Source organism: Hyperolius riggenbachi, chromosome 10 (genome assembly GCF_040937935.1).
Source record: "Hyperolius riggenbachi isolate aHypRig1 chromosome 10, aHypRig1.pri, whole genome shotgun sequence".
Taxonomy (NCBI): domain Eukaryota; kingdom Metazoa; phylum Chordata; class Amphibia; order Anura; family Hyperoliidae; genus Hyperolius; species Hyperolius riggenbachi.
In genome coordinates this window covers 234,709,385-234,720,163 of record NC_090655.1, presented here as the reverse complement: position 1 = coordinate 234,720,163, position 10,779 = coordinate 234,709,385, and positions in this window count along the sequence as shown.

The following is a 10,779-nucleotide window of genomic DNA, read 5'->3' as shown; positions in this document are numbered from 1 at the left end:
GTATTTTGATTTTTACTCTTCCTTTTTTTCAAATGACCGGTGCTTCTTAGGTGATTGTTAGAGAGGGTCAATGAGGTGCTAATTATTATGGATGAGCTCCGGCGTTTGGATTCCGAATTCCGATTAAAACTTGCAAATCGGATGAAAATCGGCGGTGCCAAGAGCATGCACGATCAACGATTCGACCAATTTTGGGCCGAGAGTGGTCATATGTATCGATCAGACATGCTGGGAAATCTCGGGCAGATGTCCTTGATCAGGTACGCTGTGGTAACAGCGTGTAATAATCGCGAGACAGCGAACACAACAGAAACCCCTGGCCGCTGCCCCCCCCCCCCCCAAAGGATGCCTCTGCATTTGTACTGCACTTTTCATGCTGCCCACTAGTATTGTCTTCATGCGGATTTATGTAAATTTTAATGCAAATATATGCAGCTTAAAATTGGACCAATCAAGTCACACCCAGGTTTAGATTGTTTGGTCCATTTTCAAGCTGCATGTATTTGCATAATATATTTGCATGTTATTGGTCATCCCTAATATATACTATTCTTAGCAAGCATTTTGCAGCAATGTGCCCATTTTTCACTAGTGATAGAGGAGCAGTATTAGTTTACCACCTAGGTTGGAAAGTCATTTTTGTAGCCTTGCTGGTGGTAATGAGGAGGGAAAAAACTTGTTACAAGTGGGATTGAGGAGCTAGGTTCCTCTATGCTGAAAACAGGTCTAGAAAGAGTTATAATGGTGTTTGAACACCACCTACTGGCAGTAGGCACATATTACAGGCAGCATTACAGAACAGTCAAGTTCTGTTTTCTAATACCATACTGTATATTGTACAGAGAATGACACTTTTATTGCCACACTGGTCTGAACTCGGCCATGACGGACTATAACGACCACGATGGCTACGAGTTGTGTAGCAGACCAGAGTGTGTACAGTGGCCCAATGATGATCCCTAAAGATCTGACATGTCGGAGCTTTAGCTATGCCTAAGCATGACCCAACGGCATTGTTCTTTGCACCTCCCCATCGCCGCTAAGTCAGATGCGCTTGTCGTCCCTTCGCCCCCCCCCACGCATGGCAACAGAGGCATCATCAGCCAAGGGCGACAGTGCACTAAGAACACTGTACAGAAGAGTCATCAGGTTTTGCACACGATGCGGGGAGAAACGATGAGTGTGTGTAATGGAGACGTTTCTGGTGGTGGGAGCAGCGAGAACAATGCTGTTGTGCTGTGCTCGGGCATTGCTAAAAATCTAACACGCCGGATCTTCATGCAATCGTTGTGCGCCTGATGTAGTCACGCTGGTCTGACCATAATGACCACGACTGATGGCAGTCGTTATGGTGCACCACTCAGAGTTCAGACCAGCGTATGTATGGACGTTTAGGGCTGGTTCAGGCGGATGTCTCATTCACCTGCCCAGAGTCTCGTCCAAATGCTCTTCTGCAAGCGTACAGAAAAGCATTTGTCGACTTTCAGCGGCGATTCCCAGCGATCGTCATTTTTCATCCTGCAGGGGGACACAGGAGTGCAGTGCTAATGGACCCCAGAACAACCAGACCCTGTTGCTTCCAGACAGTGGAAAAAATACAGCTCAAAATGCTGCTTTTGCATGAACGGCGGTAAATGACGTGCAAGTGTGCGTGTGAACTGGCCCTTAGTTGTACCACACAAGAGAGATGTTTTAGGTAAACACTGTAAAGTATTTATTTCTGCATCTGTAGATGTATTTCTTCATCCATATTTGAGGAGGATTTTTCTATTTGTGATTAAAAAGTTGAAATTTTGATTACATTTTTTTGACATGTTTTTCTTTTTAAACTTTTATTTTGGATACTAGACCCTTGCTTGACAGATTTTAGTAAGTTGCAAGCAAAAATTTCACGACAATTAATTGAATCACCTTTTGCACCGAAATTGAACGCTAGGGAGGGTAATCTAAGCTAGATTCAGAGTTTAGAAGTATAGAATAGAGTTGGGCCGAACGGTTCGCCTGCGGACGGTTCCATGCGAACTTCAGTGGTTCGCGTTCGCGTCCCGCAGGCGAACCTTTGCGGAAGTTCGGTTCGCCCCATAATGCACCATGGAAGGTCAACTTTGACCCTCTACATCACAGTCAGCAGGCCCAATGTAGCCAATTAGGCTACACTAGCCCCTGGAGCCCCACCCCCCCTTATATAAGGCAGGCAGCGGCGGCCATTACGGTCACTCGTGTGCTGCCTGCGTTAATGAGAGTAGGGCGAGCTGCTGCAGACTGTCTCTCAGGGAAAGATTAGTTAGGCTTAACTTGTTCCTGTCTGGCTGCATACCTGTGCTGTGAACCCACCACTGCATACATGTGCTGTGAACCCACCACTGCATACCACTGCATACCTGTGCTGTGAACCCACCACTGCATACCTGTGCTGTGAACCCACCACTGCATACCTGTTCAGTGAACCCACCACTGCATACCTGTGCTGTGAACCCACCACTGCATACCTGTTCAGTGAACCTGCCACTGCATACCTGTTCTGTTCAGTGGACCCGCCACTGTATACCTGTTCATTGAACCCACCACTGCATACCTGTGCTGTGAACCCACCACTGCATACCTGTTCTGTGAACCCACCACTGCATACCTGTGCTGTGAACCCACCACTGCATACCTGTTCAGTGAACCTGCCACTGCATACCTGTTCTGTTCAGTGGACCCGCCACTGTATACCTGTTCAGTGAACCCGCCACTGCATACCTGTTGTGTTCAGTGAACCAGCCACTGCATACCTGTTCTGTGAACCCGCCACTGTATACCTGTTCTGTTTAGTGAACCCGCCACTGCATACCTGTTCTGTTCAGTGGACCCGCCACTGTATACCTGTTCAGTGAACCCGCCACTGCATACCTGTTCTGTTCAGTGGACCCGCCACTGTATACCTGTTCAGTGAACCCGCCACTGCATACCTGTTGTGTTCAGTGAACCTGCCACTGCATACCTGTTCTGTGAACCCGCCACTGTATACCTGTTCTGTTTAGTGAACCCGCCACTGTATACCTGTTCTGTTTAGTGAACCCGCCACTGCATACCTGTTCTGTTCAGTGGACCCGCCACTGTATACCTGTTCAGTGAACCCGCCACTGCATACCTGTTCTGTTCAGTGGACCCGCCACTGTATACCTGTTCAGTGAACCCGCCACTGCATACCTGTTGTGTTCAGTTAACCTGCCACTGCACCTGACGAAGGCGTGGTTAGCGCCGAAACGCGTCGTGACGTCAGACGGCTCCAACGTGACCAAGCCCCGCCCACCGAATCCAGCTCCGCGTCGGGACACACCGCACCTGTTGTTTTGGCCAAACACAGGGTAGGAGAGGACGGCTGGCAGGCCTGAGACGCGCTTCTGTTTTTAACACACTGTAAGTGTAATTTGTATGCGTGGAATTTTAAGTAAAGAAAAGTATTGCACCAAAGGAGCGCTCTTGTCTCTTCTACTGTTTCACTTAGGTCACTGGCACCACCCAGCAACCAGGAGCAGCACCTTTACGCCATCATAGCCCATACTGAGTAAGAGGGTAGCGCAGGAGAATCTCTTCCTTCTGTATAACCTGCCACTGCATACCTGTTCTGTGAACCCGCCACTGTATACCTGTTCTGTTTAGTGAACCAGCCACTGTATACCTGTTCTGTTTAGTGAACCCGCCACTGCATACCTGTTCTGTTCAGTGGACCAGCCACTGTATACCTGTTCAGTGAACCCGCCACTGCATACCTGTTGTGTTCAGTGAACCTGCCACTGCATACCTGTTCTGTGAACCCGCCACTGTATACCTGTTCTGTTTAGTGAACCCGCCACTGTATACCTGTTCTGTTTAGTGAACCCGCCACTGCATACCTGTTCTGTTCAGTGGACCCGCCACTGTATACCTGTTCAGTGAACCCGCCACTGCATACCTGTTGTGTTCAGTGAACCTGCCACTGCATACCTGTTCTGTGAACCCGCCACTGTATACCTGTTCTGGTTAGTGAACCCGCCACTGTATACCTGTTCTGTTTAGTGAACCCGCCACTGCATACCTGTTCTGTTCAGTGGACCCGCCACTGTATACCTGTTCAGTGAACCCGCCACTGCATACCTGTTGTGTTCAGTGAACCTGCCACTGCATACCTGTTCTGTGAACCCGCCACTGTATACCTGTTCTGTTTAGTGAACCCGCCACTGCATACCTGTTCTGTTTAGTGAACCCGCCACTGCATACCTGTTCTGTTCAGTGAACCCGTCACTGTATACCTGTTCAGTGAACCCGCCACTGCATACCTGTTGTGTTCAGTGAACCTGCCACTGCATACCTGTTCTGTGAACCCGCCACTGTATACCTGTTCTGTTCAGTGAACCCACCGCATCAGTGCGCATACCTGTGCAGTTAAGTGAACCCACCTACCTACGTGAGTGCACGCAGTGTGATATACCACTCCGTGCATACCCGATATGGACAAAACAGGTAGAGGAAGAGGTAGTGCCAGAGCCAGAGGAAGGCCACCCGGCAGGTCTGCGCGAGGTCGTGTAAATGTAATTTCGTGTGGACCTGGCCCACAGTACAGTGCTCGGAAGAAGGCACGTCCCATCACCTCCCAAGATTGTCAGGACGTGGTTGAGTATTTAGCGACACAGAACACCTCATCTTGCTCAGCCACCAGCGCTACTACTAGCACCACTTCCGCTGCATTTGACACTTCGCAAGAATTATTTAGTGGTGAAATCACTGATGCACAGCCATTGTTGTTACAGCCAGATGAATTTTCACCAGCTAATATGTCTGAGTTACGCGGCAACACTATGGATGTAACGTGTCAGGAGGATGAAGGACCTACTGATGGTGCAAGTTTGGATTTGTCTGAGGCAAGCGAAGCTGGGCAGGATGACTACGATGATGACGGTAATAGGGATCCTCTGTATGTTCCCAATAGAGGAGATGAAGAGGGGGACAGTTCAGAGGGGGAGTCAGAGAGTAGTAGGAGGAGAGAAGTTGCTTAAAGAAGCTGGGGCAGCTCTTCGTCAGAAACAGCTGGTGGCAGAGTCCGGCACCATGTATCGCCACCTATGTACAGCATCAGCTGCTGAGGTCCCCATAGTGCCCACATCCCAGGGTGGCTCAGCGGTGTGGAAATTTTTTAATGTGTGTGCCTCAGATCGGACCAAAGCCATCTGTTCGCTCTGCCAACAAAAATTGAGCCGTGGAAAGGCCAACACTCACGTAGGGACAAGTGCCTTACGAAGGCACCTGGAGAAAAGGCACAAACAGCAATGGGATGGCCACCTGAGCAAAAGCAGCAGCAGCACACAAAAGCAAAGCCACCCTCCTTCTCCTCTTCCTCCTCCATCAGGTGCATTATCTGCTTCTGCCGCTTTCTCCCTTCCACCTTCACAGGCACCCTCCTCCACTCCGCCTCTGCCCTTGAGCGCTTCCTGCTCCTCTGCCCACAGCAGCAGTCAGGTGTCCGTGAAAGATATGTTTGAGCGGAAGAAGCCAATTTCGGCCAGTCACCCCCTTGCCCGGCGTCTGACAGCTGGCGTGGCGGAACTGTTAGCTCGGCAGCTGTTACCATACCGGCTGGTGGACTCTGAGGCCTTCCGTAAATTTGTGGCCATCGGAACACCGCAGTGGAAGATGCCAGGCCGCAGTTATTTTTCGAGAAAGGCCATACCCCAACTGCACCGTGAAGTTGAGAGGCAAGTGGTGTCATCTCTTGCGAAGAGCGTTGGGTCAAGGGTACACCTGACCACGGATGCCTGGTCTGCCAAGCACGGGCAGGGCCGCTACACAGCCCATTGGGTGAACCTGGTGGTGAACGATGGCAAGCAGGGCGCAGCGGACCAAATTGTGACACCTCCACGGCTTGCAGGCAGGCCTCCTGCCACCTCCTCTCCTCCTGCTACATGCTCTTCGCTGTCCTCCTCCTCCTTGGCTGAGTGGCAGTTCTCCTCTCCAGCTACACAGCCCCAGCTCCGCAGGGCCTATGCTGCATGCCAGGTAAGACGGTGTCACGCCATCTTAGACATGTCTTGTCTCAAAGCGGAGAGTCACACTGGAGCAGCTCTCCTGGCTGCTCTTAAGAAACAGGTGGATGAGTGGCTGACCCCGCACCACCTGGAGATAGGCAACGTGGTGTGCGACAACGGCAGCAATCTGCTTGCCGCTTTGCATATGGGGAAGCTGACACACATACCCTGCATGGCACATGTCATGAATCTAGTGGTTCAAAGATTTGTGGCAAAGTACCCTGGCTTAGCGAATGTCCTGAAGCAGGCCAGGAAGTTCTGTGGGCATTTGAGGCGGTCTTACACAGCCATGGCACGCTTTGCAGAAATTCAGCGCAAAAACAACATGCCGGTGAGACGCCTCATTTGCGATAGCCCGACTCGCTGGAACTCGACCCTGCTCATGTTCTCCCGCCTGCTAGAACAGAAAAAAGCCGTGACCCACTACCTCTACAACTACAGTAGAATGAAACAGTCTGGGAAGATGGGGATGTTCTGGCCCGACAACTGGACACTGATGGAAAATGCATGCAGGCTCATGCGGCCGTTTGAGGAGGTGACCAACCTGGTGAGCCGCAGTGAGGGCACCATCAGCGACTTAATTCCCTACGCTTACTTCTTGGAGCGTGCTGTGCGTAGAGTGGCGGATGAAGCTGTGAATGAGCGTGACCAGGAACCGTTACGGCAGGAACAGGCATGGGACCAATTTTCATCAGACCCAGCTGTTTCCTCAACACCTGCGGCAGCACAGAGGGGGGAGGAGGAGGAAGAAGAGAAGTCGTGTGCAGAAGACGAGTCAGACTCAGAGGATGATGAGCAAGGTGTTTCTTTGGGGGAGGAGGAGGAGGAGGGGACAGCGGCAGGAGAACAACCTCAGCAGGCATCGCAAGGGGCTTGTGCTGCTCAACCTTCCTGTGGTATTGTTCGCGGCTGGGGGGAGGAGGTTGACTTACCTGACGTCACTGAGGAAGAGCAAGAGGAGATGGAGGGTACTGGATCCAACTTTGTGCAGATGTCGTCTTTTATGCTGTCCTGCCTGTTGAGGGACCCCCGTATAAAAAACCTCAAGGGGAATGAGCTGTACTGGGTGGCCACACTACTAGACCCTCGGTACAGGCACAAAGTGGCGGACCTGTTACCAACTCACCGGAAGGTGGAAAGGATGCAGCACATGCAGAACCAGCTGTCAACTATGCTTTACAATGCCTTTAAGGGTGATGTGACGGCACAACGCCAGCAAGGTACCACTGCCACTAATCCTCCTCCCGTGTCCACGCAGTCAAAGACAGGACGCTCCAGCGATCTCATGGTGATGTCGGACATGCGGACGTTCTTTAGTCCAACGCCTCGCCGTAGCCCTTCCGGATCCACCCTCCACCAACGCCTGGAACGGCAGGTAGCCGACTACCTGGCCTTAAGTGTGGATGTAGACACTGCTGTGAACAGCGATGAGGAACCCTTGAACTACTGGGTGCACAGGCTTGACCTGTGGCCAGAGCTGTCCCAATTTGCCATCCAACTTCTCTCCTGCCCTGCCGCAAGCGTCCTGTCAGAAAGGACCTTCAGCGCAGCTGGAGGCATTGTCACAGAGAAGAGAAGTCGCCTAAGTCACAAAAGTATTAAGTACCTCACCTTTATCAAAATGAATGAGGCATGGATCCCGGAGGGCTGCTGCCCGCCCCAAGACTAAGTCAGTCCCCGCACACACAGCATCTCTGCCTGCACGCCGTGTGACTGGCTGCCTGGCCTGCCCCAAGAAGACTAAGTCGCTCCCAGTCCCTCCACACAGCATGTCTGCCTGCAGGCCGCTTGACTACCTTCTCTGCCACCACCAACAGGGTCCGGGACTCCAGGTGGATTGCTGAATTTTTTAGGCCGCTGCTAGCAGCGGCCGCTGTAATAATTTTTCTGGTGCGTGTACATGACTGCCTAATTTTTCTGGCTGCACTGCGGGCAGCTGCAACAACAAAAGAAAAGGCATGTACATGCGCCCATTCCCCTTCGTGATCATTACCTTGCCGTGGTGAAGGGGCTTGCGTATCACAATGAAGCAATGACCGGCGCCTAGATGAGTGTCTCGGGGGGCACACCCACGATAATAAGGTCGTTGCCTCATTGTGGTCAGACCAAATTTGATCAGCTGGACAGTCACTGTTCTGTCATTCAGCTACATCAGCCAGGCGACCATATGGGCTGTAAAGCCACCAAAACCTGCACTCTCGCCATGGTGCGCACCAGTCCAGCACGGCCGTCACTACACAAACAGCTGTTTGCGGTGCGTTACACGGTGAGTTTGGTGTGTCAGTGTGAAGCAGTACCTTAATTACACTACCTGATTGATGTATACACATGCAAGATGTTTGAAAGCACTTTAGGCCTGTCATTTAGCATTCAATGTGATTTCTGCCCTTAAAACGCTGCTTTGCGTCAAATCCAGATTTTTCCCCGGGACTTTTGGCATGTATCCCACTCCGCCATGCCCTCCTCCAGGTGTTAGACCCCTTGAAACATCTTTTCCATCACTTTTGTGGCCAGCATAATTATTTTTTTTTTCAAAGTTCGCATCCCCATTGAAGTCTATTGCGGTTCGCGAACTTTAACGCGAACCGAACCTTCCGCGGAAGTTCGCGAACCAGGTTCGCGAACCTAAAATCGGAGGTTCGGCCCAACTCTAGTATAGAATAGATACAGTGGTGTGAAAAACTATTTGCCCCCTTCCTGATTTCTTATTCTTTTGCATGTTTGTCACACTTAAATGTTTCTGCTCATCAAAAACCATTAACTATTAGTCAAAGATAACATAATTGAGCACAAAATGCAGTTTTAAATGATGGTTTTTATTATTTAGTGAGAAAAAAAACTCCAAATCTACATGGCCCTGTGTGAAAAAGTGATTGCCCCCCTTGTTACAAAAGTAACTTAACTGTGGTTTATCACACCTGAGTTCAATTTCTGTAGTCACCCCCAGGCCTGATTACTGCCACACCTGTTTCAATCAAGAAATCACTTAAATAGGAGCTATCTGACACAGAGAAGTAGACCAAAAGTACCTCAAAAGCTAGACATCATGCCAAGATCCAAAGAAATTCAGGAACAAATGAGAACAAACGTACTGTAATTGAGATCTATCAGTCTGGTAAAGGTTATAAAGCCATTTCTAAAGCTTTGGGACTCCAGCGAACCACAGTGAGAGCCATTATCCACATATGGCAAAAACATGGAACAGTCATGAACCTTCCCAGGAGTGGCCGGCCGACCAAAATTACACCAAGAGCGCAGAGAAAACTCATCCGAGAGGCCACAAAAGACCCCAGGACAACATCTAAAGAACTGCAGGCCTCACTTGCCTCAATTAAGGTCAGTGTTTACGACTCCACCATAAGAAAGAGACTGGGCAAAAACGGCCTGCATGGCAGATATCCAAGGCGCAAACCACTTTTAAGCAAAAAGAACATTAAGGCTCGTCTCAATTTTGCTAAAAAAACATCTCAATGATTGCCAAGACTTTGGGGGAAATACCTTGTGGACCGACAAGACAAAAGTTGAACTTTTTGGAAGGTGCGTGTCCCATTACATCTGGCATAGAAGTAACACAGCATTTCATCAAAAGAACATCATACCAACAGTAAAATATGGTGGTGGTAGTGTGATGGTCTGGGGTTGTTTTGCTGCTTCAGGACCTGGAAGGCTTGCTGTGATAGATGGAACCATGAATTCTACTGTCTACCAAAAAATCCTGAAGGAGAATGTCCGGCTGTCTATTAGTCAACTCAAGCTGAAGCGATCTTGGGTGCTGCAGCAGGACAATGACCGAAAACACACCAGCAAATCCACCTCTGAATGGCTGAAGAAAAATAAAATGAAGACTTTGGAGTGGCCTAGTCAAAGTCCTGACCTGAATTCTATTGAGATGTTGTGGCATGGCCTTAAAAAGGCGGTTCATGCTAGAAAATCCTCAAATAAAGCTGAATTACAAGACTTCTGCAAAGATGAGTGGGCCAAAATTCCTCCAGAGCGCTGTAAAAGACTTGTTGCAAGTTATCGCAAATGCTTGATTGCAGTTATTGCTGCTAAGAGTGGCCCAACCAGTTATTAGGTTAAGGGGGCAATTTCTTTTTCACACAGGGCCATGTAGATTTTGAGTTTTTTTTTTCTCACTAAATAATAAAAACCATCATTTAAAACTGCATTTTGACTAATAGTTAACGGTTTTTGATGAGCAGAAACATTTAAGTGTGACAAACATGCAAAAGAATAAGAAATCAGGAAGGGGGCAAATAGTTTTTCACACCACTGTATATGATACAAGACCTTTATCTACCGAGAAAATCTTTTACAGCGAATCTCAAATTACATAAAATTTAGATCTACTTTTTTTTTCCATTATAGGGTTCCAGTAATTAAATATTTGACATGGAAAGTTTCTGTATGGGCTGGTACACACCAAGGGCTTGATTCACTAAACCGTGATAATTGATATCACGGTCGCGCTAGCGTTTTGCACACGTTATAACGTGTGTAATGTTTTTTGCGTGCATGCGAAAATGTGCGGTTGCGCACAAAAAAGTTACGCGTATTATAACGCATGCAAAACTGTAGTGCGACCGTGATATCGGTTATCACGGTTTACTAAATCAAGCCCCCATAGCGCTTCTGAGCATTTTTCAGATCGCCATTTCTTTGAAAAGCGCTTGGCTATTGACACCCTATGAGGGTGTTCGGAAAGTCGCAAACAGGCTGCATGTAGCCTGCATTT